General features: G+C 44.8%; 1 protein-coding gene and 1 pseudogene across 3 annotated transcripts in view; one reads left to right on the top strand and one right to left on the bottom strand.

Moving 5' to 3' along the window:
- Positions 1 to 8,582: 8,582 nt before the first annotated feature.
- Positions 8,583 to 8,963, bottom strand: LOC308623908 (transmembrane protein 14C-like; annotated as a pseudogene). Its single transcript has one exon. The product of its transcript is annotated as a transmembrane protein 14C-like (transcript).
- A 3,011-nt stretch (positions 8,964 to 11,974) lies between these two features.
- Positions 11,975 to 20,332, top strand: part of ZNF445 (zinc finger protein 445) — a 32,925-nt gene continuing 24,567 nt past the window's right edge. Inside the window, exon 1 of one of the 2 annotated variants that reach the window (XM_081247509.1) lies at positions 11,975 to 12,080. The gene's annotated coding sequence lies outside the window, so the exon portion shown is untranslated. The remainder of the gene's footprint in view (positions 12,081 to 20,332) is intronic. The other variant, XM_081247511.1, reaches the window with a different exon arrangement.

Below are 20,332 nucleotides of genomic sequence, written 5' to 3'. Positions count from 1 at the left end.
ATAAATATGGCATAGGCTGAATGTAAGAAGTATCACAAGAGAAAAAACCTGGCTTAAATTTAGAGAATGTTCGTTTATTTCTTCAACAAGTGTTTACTGAGCATCTGCTATGTACCAAGTGCTATTCTAAGTATTTGCTGTGTGGCTGAAGCACGGACTCTAGTTTGTCAGCTCCATTTTAGGCCTGCAATCCCCTTTCTGCATGACGGAGCTTTAGCCTACTCACAAGAAATGCGCCCAAGCTAGATATGTTCCCTATCAATTTTTTTTTCTTTTTTTAAAAAATTTATTTGGTTGCACCAGTCTTAGTTGCAGCACGTGAGCCCCTTAGTTGTGGCAGGCGGGCTCCTCAGTTGCTGCTCGGCAGCTCCTTTTTTGTCGCACGCGGGCTCCTTAGTTGTGGCATGCATGTGGGATCTAGTTCCCTGACCAGGGATGGAACCCGGGCCCCCTGCATTGGGAACATGGAGTTTTATCCACTGTGCCACCAGGGAAGTCCCTCCCTATCAGTTCTTACCTTTGCCTTCCTCTGATCCTAGAACTGGAATAATGCCTTTTGCTGATACAGATGGTTAATGATCCCTGAGGAATAATGGTCATGAGTCCCCCAGGGGGAGGAGAAACCTCTGGTTCCGGTTGATATGAATGTGCTTCTTCATTAGTGGTCAGATTCTATCTTTGGCTTTGGCTCAATGTTTTACCAAGGCTCTTGCCCCAGAATCATACTCCTGCCCCTTCCTTGAATAGAAACCAATTATCTCAGTTTCAGAAGGAAGCTGCAAAGAGAAAAAAAACATGGACTTCTTAGAACCACCTAGGCCCAAGATGGTGGAAGATTTGACTTCCAGTAGATCTTGAGCCTCATTATACACTCATTGTAATATATTAGGATGCTAAAAGACACACCCACCAGCACCGTGACAGTTGACAATTGCCATGACAACAACCGGAAAAACCCATTCAAGGACTGAAAAGGCGTGTTGCATCCAAACCACACCCCTGTTCTTAGATAAGTCATAAATATTCCTCCCATTTTTTCTAATTCCCTACCTTTAACCTCCACCCTCCTATGTATTTGGCGTCTCTGCCCGAACTGGGTTGAGAAGTTGATTTGTGAACTAGGTTTCTGGTTCTCCATTCTTTGGCCATTGAATAAAGCTTGTGCTGTTCCGGTCTCAGCATCGGTTTCATAATTGGCTGCGTGAATCTAATCGGGAAAAGAACCTCCCTGGCTGAGACAAAAGGTCGCGGGTCCAGTCAACCAATTTGGTAATACTTTGAATCCCCCTGTACCTCTTTCAGCGGCGCTGAGTACAGCTGCTAATGCCTCTGGATGGTCATCTGCCTGATCCTTCCTGTATGCAAATTACCTACAACATACTTCATAATTGCACTTTATGGAGTTGCCTGCTTCATTTCTTTGGTCTCAAAGTTCCTTCTCAGTTCAGAGGTTATTGTGGAGCTTAACAATAGAACAGCCATCTTAGTCTGGGGAGGTCATTTCAAGATAAGACAATTGCACCCTCCCCCAATGGAAAATTACCAGCAGTCACAAGCAGTTGGCGGTCCTGGAAGAGTGAACAACGACACACCCAGCCCTAACCACCACATGGGTGGAACATTAATCCCAGGGTGACCAGAAGGGACGACAAAAGAAGTCCAGTTTCTCTCCCCCGGGGGCAGACCTCCTCTTGGTCTCACCCGCTGCACCCTTGCAGTGTACTCAGTAAATCTCGCTTTCTACCCTTGCTTCTGACTCGGTAAATTCTTTTACAGCTCGAGTTGCTGGCCCCATCACTTCACCCTGCGGCGGTTATCATTACATACCCCTGCCATCCAACACTTGGAATACAGCGATAAACAAAAACAGATTCCATAGTCTTTCTTCCCCATGTCTATGGCGTGACACAAAGATAGACAGATCCCTTACCCATTACCAATAGGGTTTCAACTCCCCATGAGAGCCTTCCTGATGCTGTCTCTACCCCTGCACCCAGAGGCATACCATAATCTTTTTGGAGGAGGATAGGGGAGGGTTTAGAGGGGTAAGGGATGGGGGAAGTATGTGTGTGAATTCCTGGTAAGGGAAGGGGGGCTGAATTCCATTTTAAATCCTTTTTAGTACTACTTAAAGTATCAGTATTTCTTTGATATAAGTTAGAAAGTAGTTAAAAAATGCACTTACAAACATCACTTTGTAAAAGAGAACACATTTTTTGATTTCCTGTTTTTTCCCCCACAAAGAGGGGCTCAGGGTTTGTGACCAGAAGGAGTGAAAATCCCACCAGGACAATTTTCTTTCTGTCACTTGGCTACAGCTGATTCTCAGTTGTACATTCTGACCTTTCTTCGGCCACAGTCCAGACCCCCATCCTCTCTCACCATACCCAAACTTATCTCTTCACATTTCAAAATAGGAGGTAAAGGAAATTCCCTGGCAGTCCAGTGGTTAGGAGTCCCAGCTTCCACTGTTGCGAGCTTGGGTTCGATCCCTGGTCAGGGAATTAAGAACCCCACAAGTCTCGTGGTGCAGCCAAAAATAAAAAAATTAACAAAAGAGAAGGTAAAAATTAAGGGGGACCTTTCCCCCTTCTTTTTCAAAGTCAGAAAGCTGATGCATTTTAAATTTGAAAACACGCAGATGAACAAAACCCTTCAGCCCGTGGCTTTTGCACACTGCAGGGAATCAGGATAAAAGGAAGGATCCTGCACTCCCAGGTTGTCAACTTTGGCTACCTGTTGGGATCACCTGGGGAGTTAAAGAAGTAGGAACGCTTGGGCCCCACCCACAAAGCTCTGCGCTTAATTGATGTGTAATATAAACGCTTTAAGAGCTCCCCAGGGGATTATACTGTGCAGCAGAATTAAGAGCCCGTGATTTACATTCACAGTTCTTTGCTACTCAAAGCCTGGTACAGGAACACAACATGCTCACACCTGTGAGTTTGTCAGACATAGTCTTTGCCCCCTCGCACACCTCCCAAATTAGAATCTGCAGTTTAACCAGTTAAGCCTGCTTAACCTCAAGTGATTTGCATTCTTATGCACATTAAAGTTGGAGAAGCTCTGCCCAGGGCTCCTGCCAAGCAAACTGGCCCAATGTGGAAGGAGGTAAAGCACTCAGGAAACAGAGCTCCAAGAATAGGCCCCCAACCGGAGGACGGAAGAGATCTCCTTGCTACAGGCTCTGTGTTGTGGCTCTCAGAGAAATCAGGTAGTGGCCGAGGTGGACTGAGCCTCAGGGAGCTGGGCAGGACTTCAAAACAGAGCTGCTCTCTGAGCAGAGCAAACAGAGCAAAGAGACTGCTTCTGCAGCGGTGCAAACGCTGGAGGGGCCGATCTGCGTTTGACCACACCAGTCTGGGTGCTGTCCATGTTAGCTGCGGTCCCGTTGCATAAGCACACCCCAAACACAGAACCTGCTCGAGTTCCTCTGTGATGGGAACACCGTGTTCTCAAACAGACAAAACAAACAACTCTTTCCTTTGAGCGGTTATGAATTTTCATTTCCTACCCCCCCACTCCCTTCAGCCCCACCCCTATGGAGACAAGTTATCTGGAACATTATTTGTCGAACAATAATTAGTACCAAGGCTGCAAAGAACTGTTGACTTATAGAAAGACACAAAGTTAGTGTTTGAGTTTTATCTGGGGTCTTGCTGAGGACTAAAGCCTAGGAGAGAGCCACTCAGCTCTGATGAACTGCTCTGAAGAGGTAGGGGAGAAGCCAGTTTATATATGACTAGGAAATAAGTGTAGTCAAGCGTACATCTTGGTACAGAATTTCATATGCGTGCATCAAAAGAAAAAGATACTGCAAATCATAAAGAACAGACGTCTCAAGTTAATAGTTTTAGTGCTTTTCTATGTATGGGAAGTTTCAGAAATCCAGGGCCATTAAAATTTTTCCTGAGATATACATCTAGCTATCTATGGGCCTGCTTGTTCATGTGTATCCAAAGCACAAGGTGCCTCATCCTGTTTTTTTCTTTAAATTCCTCCTGGAGTGCAACTGTCAGGCCAGCAACTGCAGTGGGTTATGACTTAACCCTTGCAGAATTGGGTGGTGAGCAACACTCTTTGGCTTAGCGATCCTAATTTTTCTGTGTCCATAGAACAAAGAACTTTATTTGGGGTCTTGGGAAATGCAAATTGGGAGACACAGATTTGGGTAAAACCGAAAGAGTGTTCTGAAGAAGAGGAAGAATCAGGGGCTTATAAAGGCAAAAGCCACACGATTGTTAAAGTTGTCTTGCAAGAATTATGGTTGGCTCTAATGCAAAAAGGAAATATTTGCCCTTAAGGAATAGGCTGTCATGAGTTATTTAGGGTAAGGGTCTGTTAAGTATCTTAAGTTTCTGGAACATTGTGCCTTTATTAAGTCAATAAGTGGTCAAAAGTTCAGATTCCATCCTGGCTGAGATGTGTATAAGTCCCACTTCCTCAGTTACCTCCTGGCTCCATTTGAGTGAGCTCTCTTAGCAATACTGACTCCATTTTTATTTTCCTTTCACATAGTTCAAAAGGAAATTCATGGACACATTAGGCATAGACGAGCAGTCCCCATTTTCCTTTTTGGGTATTTTGGATATTTTCCAGTTGCACCTCCCCCTGCCCCCCTATATTAACTCTTGGTTCTTCTCAACCCTGCCTTAAGACTTGGAAAGCTGACCTCTTGGACTGCCCTCCAGCTTCCAGTTGGGTTGGACCAGTGGCAGGCCCTGGCAGAAGGTCAGAGGGAGAGTCAGGTTCAGGTACTTATTCCCCCAGCTCACTTTGTATTGGACCATGGGTTGAGTATGTCCCTAAACTGAAGGCCACAGTTTCTGTCAGGTAGCCTGCTCCTACAGGTGATAATAGCTTCCTATTAAAAAATGAAATTCAACGGAGCAAATTTTAAAGATCTTGTTGGCCTTATTCAGCAATTCATGAATCAGGCAGCATCCAACCTAGCATATAGAAAGGAGCTCTGAGGAGCTTTGCAAAATGAAATACTTTTATAGGCAGAAGGGAGCAGGAACAACGAAGTTATACAAGGCAAAAAAGCGGGTTGGTTATAAGGTTACTCTCCTTTACAAGGGAATGGCAGGGGTCTATCAGGCAGATTACCTAACTAGTGCTGATCAGGAAATTCCTGATGGGCTGGTTTAAAATTCCACTTTTGGAGGCGCCAAAACTTTAAAAATTTATTTATTTATTTATTTTGTCTGCAGCAGGTGTTAGTTGCGGTATGCGGGCTCTTCATTGCAGCATGTGGGCTCTTCGTTGCGGCATGCATGTGGGATCTAGTTTCCCAATCAGGAATCGAACCTGGGCCCCCTGCGTTGGGAGCATGGAGTCTTACCCACTGGAGCACCAGGAAATTCCCCCAAAAGTTTTAGTTAAGTTTTATTTTGGTGGCTTGGCCCTTAGCATGAGCTACTCCATTTTGGGCCTGTTGCTTTGTTTTTACCATTTCAAATATTGTTAGCCTTGGCGTTTTGTGCCACCTCATGGCCCATTTCCTTAACAGTTACAATTTTATATGTCACCCCTTGAACTCTCCTCAGTTATTCAGTTTTCATGTGCCGTTGGTTTCTCTTCCATCTCATCAATAGCTCTGTGGTGCCAGGATCCATTCTCTCTTTCCATCCTTGGTGGCTGGGGCATTGACAAAGAACCTGGGGTGGTTCAGACGACTGGAACAGAGCCTCAGTGCATGGATGAGCATCCCTCCTACTGAAACATCAGTTGGCAACATGCTGGGGCCTGGCACTAGGATGCATGTACCAGAGGGCAACCAGGACAGCCACCTGGCCCCTTGACACAGCAGCTTGCACGTGTCCTCCAATGGCAGCAGGTTGTCTTTACGGCATTGGCTCCACACCCTCCAGGTTCTCTGATGCTGTCGATAGAAGACATTTGCTCCTACAGGGACTGGGCAGTCTCCTGATGTGACTTCAGCCCTTCTTCAAGCAGCCTCTCTGCCCGCAAACTTACCCCTCCAGAATTCCACATACTGGCAGATAGCACCATTGTTCACCCACTAGGTAAGCCCTGTTAGAACTCACCTATAGGAGTTTTAAAGATGAGACAACAGGCCCAAAATGGAGTAGCTCATGCTAAGCCCCATGTGACCCAAATCAAACTTAATTTAAAGTTTTGGCCCTGCCAGAAATGGAATTTTAAACCAGTCCCCGTCCTTCAGGAATTTCCTGATCAGCACTAGATAGGTAATCTGCCTGATAGACCCCTGCCATTCCCTTGTAAAGGAGGGTAACCTTGCAATGACCAATATCCTTTTTGTCTAGTATAACTTCCTTTTTCCTGCTCCCTTTTGCCTATGAAACCTCTTGCATTGCATAGCTCTTTGGAACTCATGTCTATGTCCTAAATTGTGTGCTGTCTGATTCATGAGTTGCTGAATTAAGGCCAATAAGATCTTTATTTATTTTTTAATTTAAAAAATTTTTTTTTTGGCTGTGTTGGGTATTCGTTGCTACAATTGAGCTTTCTCTAGTTGCGGTGAGTGGGGGCTACTCTTCGTTGCAGTGCACGGGTGTCTCATTGTGGTGGCTTCTCTTGTTGCAGAACACGGGCTCTAGGTGCGCGGGCTTTGGTAGTTGTGGTGCACAGGCTCAGTAGTTGTGGCTCGCAGGCTCTAGAGGGCAGGCTCAGTAATTGTGGTGCACGGGCTCAGTTGCTCCACAGCATGTGGGATCTTCCCAGACCAGGGATCGAACCCGTGTCCCCTGCACTGGCAGGCAGATTCTTAACCACTATGCCACCAGGGAAGTCCCAAGGCCAATTAAATTAATTTGCTTAATTGAATTTTGTTCTTTAACAGTTTTGGTGATGACAGTGGGATCCAAGGGAGTCTACTAACATCCTCAAGGACAATGCGAAACACAGGCACTGGCACCTGCAGAACACTTTTGTTCTCTTTCTCGCTGCTTCTGAAAGCCATGAGTAAGTTTCTCTTGGATCTGAGCTCTTCTCCCTTTGCATCTGAGCTTGCTGCTCTCATTGGTTTTCCAGTCCAGGGTTAACAGGGCAGTCTGGACTGACAGGAGGCTCTAACAGAGCACCAGTCCCTAGCTCCTGGTCAGTCCACTCCACGATACCATTTCTTTGGTTACTGCTGACATCCACAGGTCTATTTCCTCCTCAGTTATTATTGGTTTCTGCTGATATACACATAAGGTAAAAGCATGATCGATCTATTGTTAATGGGAATCTTGGAAGGCAAAGTTGCAAAAGATGGGTTCAGGTTGAGCACCTAAAAGCTGTTTGAGCTCACCATCTAATCTAAGACACCCATTCTAGGATAAATTGGTTAGGGAATGGGTTAGATCAGTACTAGGTCACCTGCCAACCTCCAGAAAATTTTTGTGCAATGAGATGTCCTGTAAAACATAAAACATCACAGAATCTCTAACCCAGTGGTACATTCCTGTTAGGGATGAATTTGGTTCCAAGAGACCAAAGGCTTCACTGAAGAAATAGGGCCCTCAAGTTCCAAAGAACTGAGTGTTCTATCTTCTGGCACACCTGCTTATTTTACGTCTAAGAACTATGGTCCTGGAAGCTATAGATACATACAAAAATGTCAAAATCTTACTAAAGACAACCTAGATTTACAATGACCATTATGGGGAACATTCCAGTTAGACAAGGCCATTCATTCAAAAAGTACAATTGTAATCGAGTGTTCCCAAATCAAACCAACAGAATGGGATACCTATTATTTTAACTGATATGCAGAAGCCTCCAAAAGGCTTCAAGATTCCAAAATTGCTTCATTGAAAGATTCATTGCAAAAGGCTAATGAAGGGACTTCCCTGGCGGTCCAGTGGTTAAGATTCTAAGCTGCCAATGCAGAGGACATGGGTTTGATCCCTGGTCAGGGAACTAAGATCTCACATACCACAGGGCCAAAAATTTTTTTTAATAAAAGCACTAATGAAATGTTAAAGACACAAGAGTTACCCAAAACCAAAAGCTGTAAGAGTGACGTGACTCCTACCACTCCCATCTATCTTCCTTTACCTGAGTACTCCCAGTCTACTAATCCTCTATCTGAATCGCCTTTCCACTCTGAAGAGACTATTAGTTACCTTTTATTTTATTTTTATTTTTTGTTTATAGTAAACTTTATTTTCATTGATTTCATTTAACATAATTTCAAAGTAGGTCTGTACTCTAAGATAAGCAAAAGAACAGATATCCTAAATCTCATAAAGAGATCTTCTTCACACTGTTCCTCTGATCAGGACACGGGGTTTCAGGGGCCCCAGTGGTGATACCTAACATTTTATCCCTGGAGATATTACCTGTAGATACAGAAAAAACAGATAACACCAACACACAAGAATCAAACTGTATGAGGGTACTACAGGAAGAAGCTCTTGTGTTATACTTTACCCACCTCTTTAGGGTTGTAATGATAATGACTGACTTTTTTCTCTGCAAAGTTCAGTGTTGTTTTTTGTTGTTGTTGTTTGTTTTTGTTCAGTGTTGTTTTAAATAAAATGTCAGAATATGTGAGAATGCTGTACTCATTTATCTTAATACACTAAAAATAGTGGAAGTTTAAAAATTCTTCATGATTCCAATCTGGGCCATGACTACCACGGATGGGGTTTACCCAACACACTAATTCCAAGTTTGGCGACCATCAGCAAACTGGCACCCGCAATTAAGCCTGCAGGCATAAATTTTCCAGAGTGGTAGAATGTCATTCCCATAATGCCAGCCAAGGTTCCAGATGTAATGAAGAAAACCTAGATGTTCCTTGGATCCTGAGACCCCTGATAGGCACCCAGGCCCGCTAAACCACTGAAGAGGAGCCCGGCAGCCAGAGATGGGACACTGCCTGCTTTTGCATAGCCAGTGATCCCACTTATCCCACCGGAAGCAACCAGTGCTGCGTAGCCAAAACCAATACAATATAAAGGCACTAGTGGGCTGGAGTCCTTCTGCATTGTTCTCTTTCACTCTGTCCAGACAGATTACACTAGGCCTGCACCTCCTTCCTGAAGGTCTGCACTGGCCAACAAGGGCGCACATGGCTTGGAGTGGAGAGTCGCCAAAGTTAACTTCTAACTTTTTTTTTTAAATTAATTAATTTATTTTTTGGCTGCGTTGGGTCTTCGTTGCTGCGCACGGGCTTTCTCTGGTTGCGCTGAGCGGGCGCTACTCTTCGTTGCGGTGCACGGGCTTCTTATTGCGGTGGCTTCTCTTGTCGCGGAAGACAGGCATTAGTGCGTGGGCTTCAGTAGTTGTGGCACTCAGGCTCAGTAGTTGTGGCTCTCAGGGGTCTAGAGCTCAGGCTCAGTAGTTACGGGGCACGGGCTTAGTTGCTCCGCGGCATGTGGGATCTTCCCGGACCAGGGCTCGGAACCCATGTCCCCTGCATTGGCAGGCGGATTCTTAACCCCTGCGCCACCAGGGAAGCCCGTAACTTTTAATGATCTCCTTTGGGTATCTTTCAGTCCTTTGTCACAGACTAAGGGCCACAGTTAAAGAATTTTTCCTAAACACAGGGAGCATCCCCAAAAGTATTTTGAAGAATTTAGAGTCCTCATCTGGGCTGTCAGATCTTCACCAGCTTGTGCACATGTAGCAAAGCCCCAGAATGGATGCAGGAGGCAGAATGGTGTAACTCCGAGAATGATACTCAAGATCCTGGATCTCCAACATGGTCCCCTTGTGGACCAGAAAAAGCTCGCAAAATAGCAGTGGATCTTTTAAAATCTCTTCTCAAGGTTTTCCCTGCCTGCAGTGGTTGCTCTATTATTCACACCTGCAAACAAAAGAAAGATGAATTTAGGGCAGACTTTAAAGCCCATCTGGAAGCTATCTTCCTACGGCATTCTGATTTCCATACAATAGATGATGCTGCCCAACCTGCTCTAACTGCCTTATTGGTAAATGTATTTTCTCCTGAGATAAGTGGATTGATTAAAAGGCAGAAAATAGATGGGAAGTCACAGGTCTGACCAAATTTTGAGATGTTTGTATATTTTGGAAATTAAGCCCTATTGGTCGCATCGTTTGCAAATACTTTCTCACAGTCCTTAGGTTGTCTTTTCCTTTTGCTTATGGTTTCCTTTGCTGTGCAAAAGCCTATAAGTTTAATTAGGTCCCATTTGTTAGCTGAGCACTTTGAAAGGATATCTCTCTTTTTTTTTTTTTTTTGGCCGCGCAGCTTGCGGGATCTTAGTTATCTGACCAGGGGTCGAACCCAGGCCCTCGGCAATGGAAACACGGAGTCCTAACCACTGGAAAGGATATCTTTTTATGTGCCCTACAATCTGTCCTTGGTATAGAAGAGGAAGAATTCCAGCCAAAAATCCCTAATTTAATCAGTTACCCTAATATCTGCGGGCTACCTCTAACACTGACATTGGGAGATTAAAAAGTGCAGAACCTATAAATATTCAGATAGACGTAACTAAACCTCTTCCCAAATTATCTCAATATCCATTAAAATCCGATGCCACACAAGGCCTCACGTTAGACCAAATCACCCAGGGGCTAACCGTTCCCTGTACCAGACCCGGTGTGTGGCTGTTAGCATAACTGATGCCATCTTGGGCCCTTACAATTTCTACTGTTTTTCACTGACCCTACCCAGGACTGTACTGTGCAGTGAATCACTTCTGTACTGTACCGTGCAGTGAATCACTTCTCTGTCATCAAGGACTTTTTAGTTAATAAATATCGTTTAATAATCATTAGGTCCAGGTAGCCTCTATGCTCTGTTAGTCCCCAAACAATGATGAAAACCTTCCCTGACGTATTCCCAGCACCCATGAGACTAGTTACCCGTTCATAAATCTTAAGTTACGAATGCACCTACCCCCATATCCTAGGTTAACTATAAAAAAATTGTCCCAATGGTCCTTCATTTCTATTCCCTTCTGCCTATAAAACCTCTTGCTTTGTATACTCTTCAGAGCTCCTCTCTACCTGCTAAACTGGATGCAGTCTGACTCAGGAATGTCATGGTCCCAACGCGGGTTGGGAAAGAATTTCCAGATACAAGGCAGAATGTAAAGAAGATAGAATTTATTAAAGGGAAGGGTCGCTGCCAGAAGAGCAGGCCGGCTTCCTGATAAGCAGGGAGAGCCGACCCGGAGCAAGGGTTACTGGTCTGTTTTTATATCCAGGGAACAAAGGAAGTTACCAGTCACCTGCTGATTGGGCAGGGTATGCATACTTCCAGTGTGCAGAGCAGGAGAACAGGGGCAAATACCTTTCCTTATATGGGTTGGGAAAGGGACAGGGCATGCTACTTGGGAGGGATCAGGGATATTGTAATGGTTGCTACGTGACAGAGTGATAAGAGTCCGGTAACTCCCTGTACCTCGATGTTGGCCCTTTGAGTTTATCTTGTCCCTTGTCCTTGGAGCACCACAATGAATTGCTAATTAAAGCCAAAAGAGCTTTAAAATTTACTCAGTTGAATTTTGTTAACGGGAGAAAACAGCTGAAAGCTGTGGTAAGGAAAAATTTTGTGTGCCTGTGGACTGGGAATGAGCAAGTATCCCTGGTTGTGGTGGTGATGGGGGAAGGGACTGTCCTGAACGGAGCCTTCCTTAGGATTTGGTTCCCCTCCTTGAACGGGGCCCCAGAGGGTAATGAGTGGCCCCCTTTACAGCTCCTCCTGGCCAGGCTGGTCATCTAGATCTTGCTGGTCCCTGATTTGACCCCTGGCTTTGATCCCCTTCTTCCCTGGGGGAAGGGAGCCCGGGAGGGAGCCCTGGAGGGATGCCCTGCACACACATGGGGAGGGGTGTAGGAAAACAGGATAAGACGGATGGAGCTCTGGGGTACCAAAAGAAGGCAGGCGCCCAGTGGGTTAGGTGGGGTGTGTGGGGACCACCTCCTGGGCTGGGCTCAGAGGTCTTCCAGCAGGGCACTTGGTCCCGGGAGAAGCCGAGACGTTGGCCCTCCCAGCTTCCTAGAGAGGCCGAGAGGCCCGGGGCGGTGACGCGCTTGCGCGATACGGGCCAGTGGAGAGCCGGGCGTGGGGCTACTGGCGCGGCCTGGGTCGTGTGGTCAGGGGACCTAGGGGCTCGCGGCCGCGGGAGTCGGTGAGTGGGACGGCGGGGCGGCGTGGGGGGGAGCGGGGCGACGTGGGTTGTCGTGGGGGCGCGGGGTTCCCGGCGGGCGGCGGGTGAGGCTCGGCCTGGAGGCTGCGCCCGGGCTGGGGTCTGGCCTGGGAGCCCAGCCGCCGCGGTGAGGGCGTATCTGCCTGCGCTTCGCTGCCCGGGGCGTGAATTTGGAGTAATGGTTTCTGTGTTTTATCACTTCTCCCAATTATGCAAACAAAGCGTATTCATTACATGTAATTAGATGACGCGGGTGAGCGTTAAAAAAGTGAAAGTACCCGCAATCCGTTGTTTTCGTTCGGAGGCTTCCTGACCTTTTAAAATTTGTGCACGATTATGCAAACTCTTATACATGTACAAATATATTTTTTTAAGAAGTGGGATTATTTTACTGGTTTTTAAAGATATATAATCCATATATTTTATTTTTAATTAAATTGAGGTGTAATCCACATAGAACAGCATAGTGGTTTTAGGTGTACAACATGATTCCGTATTTGTATACTGTTGCTTTTAAAAAGCTTTTTTTAGTATTATTGTGAAAAAATGCACATAACATTTACCACACGATACATAAAAATTGATCATTTAATCCATTTTAAAGTGTATAATTCAGTGGCATTATGTACATTCATATTATTGCTTTTTGAAAATTATATCGTCTTCAACTGTGGAATGCATTTGTTCATATATTGGTTAAAATTAGGGCCAGCAGTGTGACACCACTGAGACATATTTTTGCAAGTATAACTTAAAAAAAAACATTTTGTTTGCAGTTTATTTTCCATAGTACACATTACACGAAGCTGTAAATGCTCAACAAGTGATGTGTATTAGGTTGATTGTTTGTTTTCAGAATGAAAGAGTACTATATAAAATACAGTTTTTAAACACAAGGTAAAGCTGTAACCTAAAACCACTCTACTGTCTTCTCACTTACATTGGCCTAAGAAATCAGAGAATGTTCACCTTCTTAAAAGTGTGGCGCAGTGGTTGAGAGTCCGCCTGCCGATGCAGGGGACACGGGTTCATGCCCCGGTCCGGGAAGATCCCACATGCCACGGAGCAGCTGGGCCCGTGAGCCATGGCCGCTGAGCCTGCATGTCCGGAGCCTGTGCTCCGCAACAGGAGAGGCCACAAGAGTGAGAGGCCCTCGTACCACAAAAACAAAAATACCCTTTTTATTTTGAATAATTGCAGACACACAGAGCGTGTCAGAACTTTACAGAGTTCCCTTATATCTTTACCTGGTTTACCTAAGGGTAATGTCTTGCATAACTACAGTACAGTCATCAAACTTAAGAAATTTGCAGGGGTCCAGTACTGTTAATTAAACTGCTGACTTATCCAGAGTTCATCACTGTCTCGCTAATGTTCTTTTTCTGTTCCAGGAGCCAGTCTACAGTCCCTCATTCCATTTAGTTGTCATGTCTTCTAGTCTCCTTTAGTCTGTGACAGTTCCTCAGTTTTACTTGTTTTTCATGATTTTGACACTTTTGAAGTATTTGTAATTTTAGAGTGACCCTCTCGATTTGGTTTTGTCAGATGTTCTCCTGCTTAGATTGAGGATGATATCGATATGTCTTCTTACTGGTATACTACTCTTTTTGTTTTTGGTTGTGTGGGGTCTTAGTTGCGGCTCGTGGGCTCCTTAGTTGTGGCGGCTGGGCTCCTTAGTTGCAGCTCGCCAGCTCCTTAGTTGTGGCATGCGAACTCTTAGTTGTGGCATGAATGTGGGATCTAGTTCCCTGACCAGGGATCGAACCCCAGCCCCCTGCATTGGGAGCGCAGAGTCTTATCCACTGCGCCACCAGGGCAGTCACTAAATTATTCTAACTTTGGCCATTGGGAACTCTTTCAAGTTGGCTCCTGTTTCCCCTTACATGCTCCCTTCCTTTTTTGTGTCTTTTTCTGATTTTCAGGCACCACAAGCTACTCATCTTGTATTTTCACCTCCCCCAGCCCTGGAATCAACCATTTCTGCAAGGATTCCTGGTTTCGTTTATTGTAGAATGGTATTGAGAAACCAAATTTTGGGCACTAGGTTGAGCTCATTTCTTAATTGGCAAATTGGTATAAATATTATTTTAACATTTTAAATGTGTACTAGAAGCAATCTTTCTTTAGTGGCAATTGTCTTAGAAACTTGTTTGTTTATTATTAGTGTATAAAATAAACCTTATGTACCCTCTCACTGGCAGGAAAAAGATGAGAACAAGAGATTACTTAATGGGGATTTTAAAAGGAATCAAAATTACATTGCAGATTGCTTTGCAATGTTGTGTTGCTTTCTGCTGTGTAACAGGGTGAATCAGCTATATGTATACATGTGTCCCCATATCCCCTCCCTCTTGCATGAGCAAATATTTATTGATTACCTGTTGTGTGTCAGGTAATGGGGACCTATTTTAATAAATATGGCAGCTCAGATTCCTAATCTTATGAAGTTTACACTGTAGTTGGGGAAAAAGGGAACAATAGGCACATCATTGAAATTTCTGAATATATTACCTAAAAGGTATGTAACCTAAAAGGTATGTAAGAAAGAAAACAGAAATTCATAGAACACCAATGACTTAGATATAATTTAAAAATAATCCTTCTTTGACACATCTGTTGACATAGCATTTCTTAAAGATGTGTCATACTGAAAAATGGGGAATACTATAGTGCCATTCTATTGGCATATACTCTTGGAGATTCCCAATTAATATATTACCAGGCTCTGAAAAGTTCTGAAAGTAAGATATCTGTTTCATTTTCTTTAAGCTTTCCAAAGCTTGTATTTTTTTTTTTTACAAATGCAGCTCTGTAGTTTTTACCAGATCATATAAAAATGTATTTGAAATACTATCATAAAGAACAGTATAAAGAAGCAAATATAAATCATCTGAAGTCACAACATCCTGAGATAACCACATAAACATTTTGCTGCTGCCGTTCCTTTCTTTCATCTCTCCACATCTGTATAACGACACAGTCAAATGTGTATTTAGAGATTGTTCTAAAATAGTGTCCTTATTGTATATGCACTTTTCTCTTTTTTCCTTTTCTCTCACCTCTCCATCCTCCATCCTGAAAATCACTATTAAGGATCTGACTGTTACTTTATTCCATATTCATATTATCATGTACAAATTTTTGTGTAAGAAGATGTTAAATGGGATTGGTCCTGTGCTCGGAGTGGGCTGAAACCCTAAACAGAAATGATGAATGATAAGTGTCAAAACATTCTAACCATTTTTAGAGAGACACATTTTCACATGACTTATTAAAAGGTAAACAAAATTGGGCCTGTGAATCTTAGTCACCCCCCAACTTGAGCCTATGTGTGAATATTTATTTATATGAAGAGTGTTGGTTGGCCTGAGAGTGAGCCAGCATTTCCTCTTCCTAATATAGCAGGGGATGCTATCTTCCCAGGTGCCAACCCAAGTGCAAGAGTAGGGAGTGAGGAAGGCAGTAATAAAGTCCTTTGAGAAGATTAAAGGAGGCTTGCATAAGAAGACTCTGCCGTGTTATTTTCTGACTGGATGCTTGTTGACCTAAGGAAACTAACTCATCAGCCCAGCCAGCACCACATCCACTTCTATTACAAAAGAATTCTGAGAATATGATATAGTCCTACAAGAGTTTGGGGAATACGCCATAAAATCAGAGGCTGCTAGAATTCCCCTGACATCAGAATAAGAAGAGAAGATTGTGATGGGAGTAAAGTACACTTCCACAGATGTGGGGCAAGAGGGTAAGTTTTCCATAAGTCAAGTGATACCATAGATGTAAGTAGGCTGAAGCTGCCTTAAAAGAATCCCCTTTCAGGGTACCTGGCAGAAGGAAACGACCCCAAATATAAATCCTTTGAAAAGGAGGTAAGAGAAAAATTTAAAAGGATAAACCAAAAGTGCATCACTCAAATTAGGAAAAGGTGGACTATAAAAGGCCACTGCACCAAGGTGCCTGGGGTAGGGGTGCCAATGAAGAATCTACAAATGCATTCTCAAGAGGAGCTAGCAGCAGTTGGATGTCTGCCCTAACAGACAGCATATAAGAGCCAAGAAAGAACTCCAGACAGCATCAGATTTTGCCTGGTTGCCTCTCGTTTCTTTTCCCTGCTCTGACACTGGAAGAATCAGAAGCAGCAAGAAAGTGAGGAAGGCAAGCAGAACAAGATAGAAAAACAGTGAAAGAATAGATGATACTACATCACTACTCACCCCGTCCCTTCTCATCTTCCTCACTGCCGCTTTGCAGAAGCAAGAATCCAGCCTGAGCTAGGGGTAAGGGAGAAGATTTGAACTAGTTGAGAGATTGAAGTTTTGGTATTAAGTTAGACTGGGTTTTTTATTATCTTTTTAAAGAAATATTTATTTATTTATTTGGCCGCCTCAGGTCTTAGTTGCAGCACACAGGATCTTTGTTGCCGCACCTTTTTAGTTGCAGAATGCAGGATCTTTAGTTGCGGCATGCGGGATCTAGTTCCCTGACCAGGGATCGATCTTGGGCCCCTTGCGTTGGGAGTGCAGAGTCTTAGCTACTGGCCCGTCAGGGAAGTCCCGGTTTTTTATTATCTTAAAAAATGGGTGGAACTACCAAGAGATCTGAGATCAAGATTAATTCAGGGACAAGGAATATCCCAGAAAGTCTGTTTGGTCATCCGTGGAGAAAAGTAAGTTATTTCTTTTTTGCATTCCCTTGTGACTATCACATTTAATAAATAATATATAGATATAGATAGATAAATATAGATATCTTGTATATATGTATCGTGTGTGTATCACTATTTGATATATAAAATGCAAAAAAAAATTACATTGCATATAAGATGATAGAGCAAAATGACAGAAAGAAGAAAATGTCCCTGAAAAATGCCCATATGCTTGCTTGGGATTTCCCCTGTTCTTTTTTTTTTTTTTTTGCGGTACGCGGGCCTCTCACTGTTGTGGCCTCTCCCGTTGCGGAGCACAGGTTCCGGAAGCGCAGGCTCAGCGGCCATGGCTCACGGGCCTAGCCGCTCCGCGGCATGTGGGATCTTCCCGGACCAGGGCACGAACCTGTGTCCCCTGCATCGGCAGGCGGACTTTCAACCACTGCGCCACCAGGGAAGCCCCTTTTTTTTTTTTTTAATAAATTTATTTATTTACTTTGGCTGCGTTGAGTCTTCGTTGCTTCGCGCAGGCTTTCTCTAGCTGTGGTGGGCGGGGGCTACTCTTCACTGCGGTGGGTGGGCCTCTCATCTCACTGGCGTCTCGTTGTGGAGCACTGGCTCTAGGCGCGTGGGCTCAGTAGTTGTGGCTCGCAGGCTCTAGAGCACAGGCTCAGTAGTTGTAGCACACAGGCCTAGTTGCTCCGCGGCATGTGGGATCTTCCCAGACTAGAGCTCGAACCCGTGTCTCCTGCATTGGCAGGCGGATTCTTAACCACTGTGCCACCAGGGAAGTCCTCCCCTGTTCTTTTGAAAGCCATTTTCATTTGGGAATGAAACTGGGCGGAGGGATGAAGCTCTGGGTGAGAAGAGGCGTGTTCCATCTCAGGTTGCTCCCCAGGCCTGGGGGCTCCCATTTGTGGTATAATCTTAACAAGTTGATGAATGAAGCTTTTCTTCTGTCCTCAGAAGCTAGTTGGGACCTGGAAGGAACCCTGAGGCATTAGGATACCTGAATTTAATTGGGCAGTTTCAGCTCACTGGCTCCATCTCTTTACTATGCTGTGGGCAATTCAGACTTCGAAAGGCCCAAGAGGTCATTAACTTTTTTTTTTTTTTTTAAAGGAATGGTTTTCTTTTTTTAATTGTTTTTGGCTGTGTCGGGTCTTAGTTGTGACATGTGGGATCTTTGTCTCAGCATGTAGGAATTGTGGTGCACGGCCTTCTCTCTAGTTGTGGCGCTCGGGCTCCATGGCGCGTGGGCTCTCTAGTTGTGGCGTGCAGGCTTAGTTGCCCCACGGCATGTGAGACCTTAGTTCCTTGACCAGGGATTGAACCATCCTCCCCTGCATTGGAAGGCGGATTCTTTAACACTGGACCACCGGGGAAGTCCCAGGAAGTCACTAACTTTTATCCATGTTCATAGTTGCAGGGGCTGGGCTCAGAGGGCTGGAATCTTTTGCCATATTCACAGGCAGTTGCCCTCATTTTTCTGTTGGTCTTGTCTTCTCATCACCTCTTTACGAGTACTTCACTGACCTCTTTGGACATTTCTGCAGCAGCTGCTTCAGAACAGGTCGGCTTGGAGGCTTATGTTTGGTGCTGACTTCCCTGTGGGTCTCAATTTCCTGAGATAGGTCAGTGCCATTTACATTTCCCGCTGGGTGCGTTTCTTCAAAATATTTCTCCCTGGTCTCCAGTTGATTCTGCTGAGTCTCACTCCCGGATTTCTCTGCACCTGAGTGTCTTTCTCTTCCCCAGTCTGTTCTGCAAGTTTGGCTGGGAAAGTCTCTCACCTCTTTCTCTGACTCTCAGCTCCCTCCTGAGCAGCTCCCGTTGGTGCTGCTGCGGCTCAGCAAGGCTGGAGCCTGCCCCTGCCGCTCCCGAAGCACCTTTCCTCTTCAGTCTCCTCTTGTTGTTGTGTCTTCAAGTCTCTTTTTATAGGCCTTCAGTTATGTACCTTATCACTTCTCAGTTTTCCTTTGCTTTTGTTTTCTCTGTGTACTTATTTTCCTTACCCCACCCCCTTCTTTCGCAGCAAAGCTTCATTTCTCTGCCAAAACTTCAGCAGCTTCGTCAGCACGCATGATCCCAAAGTAGTTCTTCAACTGATTCTCCATCCCCTTGTAGCAGCACTGCAGTTTCTTTTATCTGGATGATGGTGGGGATATTGAATAATAGCCTCTGAACTGAGAAGAAACTTTGAGACCAAAAAGTGAAGCAGGCAACTCCATGAAGTGTAATTATGACGTTTATTATGGGTACTTACATAGGGGCAGTACCGGTGGACAACCACCAGAGGCATTTGCAACTGAACCCTGTGCTGCCAGAAGGGGCGTGGGAGAATTTATTTATTTATTTATTTTAAAAAATGTTTTCTTGTTTATTTATTTTATTTATTTATTTTTGGCTGCACTGGGTCTTTGTTGCTGTGCGCAGGCTTACTCTAGTTGCGGAGAGCCAGGGCTACTCTTCGTTGTAGTGCGCGGGCTTCTCATTGTGGTGGCTTCTCTTGTTGCAGAGCACGGGCTCTAGAGCACAGGCTCAGTAGTTGTGGCACACAGGCTCGGTAGTTGTGGCTCGCGGGCTCTAGAGCACAGGCTCAGTAGTTGTGGCACACAGGCTTAGTTGCTCTGCAGCGTGTGGGATCTTCCTGGCCCAGGGCTCGAACCCGTGTCCCCTGTATTGGCAGGCGGATTCTTAACCACTGCACCACCAGGGAAGCCCCGGCATGGGGGAATTTAAAGGGACCAAAGCTAAAGATAGAATCTGACTACTAAGCGAGAAGCACATTCGTGCCAGTGGGAACTGGGGGTTTCTCCTCCCTTCTGAGGTCTCATGAACATTATTCCTCATGGACCATTAACCATCTGGACTAGCAAAATGCATTCTTCCAGTTTTCGTATCAGATGAAGGCAAGAGTAAGAGTTGATAGGGAACTTATCTGGCTTGGATGCATTCCTTGTGAGTAGGCTAAAGCTCAGAAAGGGGACTGTGGGCCTAAGATAGAGCTGACAAAGTGAAGTCAGTGTGGTCCAGCCACATAGATGGCATGCTTTCTTCATCCCATCTCAGTTTACAGTCATCTTTTTGGACAGTCCTAGCAGTACTTGCTGAGTTCAGGAGATGTTTGTAGGTGATGATGGCTTCTGGTTGAAGTTATGGTTTCTTTAAATTTTCTTAACAGTGGTGGGAGGTGGAAGGTTCCACCCTTTCAGGGGAAGATGACCATCATCTGTGACTTGGTGCACTGAGTAATGGGGCCACTTTACAACAGGTGCCAAGGTCTGCCGTCTACCTCATACTTCAGTTGGAGGATGGAGGGAATGAAAAGTGCCCACTGAACTGAGAAGATAGCTTAAGACTGAAAAAGAAGGCAGGCAGCTCCGTATAATCAATGGATCAGTTAAATTAGAGGGTAATTTACTCACATGGTGAGATCAGGTGGATGAACTAGAAGCATTTGCAGCTGCACTCGCACCACTGAGGGGCCACTGGGACAGTTTTATAGTTAACCTAGGTATGGGGGTATGTGCTTGGAAATAGGAAGTGCATTTCTTCTTTCTTTTTTTTTTTTTCTGGGAAGTGCATT

The sequence above is a fragment of the Mesoplodon bidens genome (genome assembly GCF_964165515.1).
Source record: "Mesoplodon bidens genome assembly, chromosome: 10".
Lineage (NCBI taxonomy): Eukaryota > Metazoa > Chordata > Mammalia > Artiodactyla > Ziphiidae > Mesoplodon > Mesoplodon bidens.
Note: the sequence above shows the minus strand (reverse complement) of the source record. Positions and strands in the feature narration are given on the sequence as shown.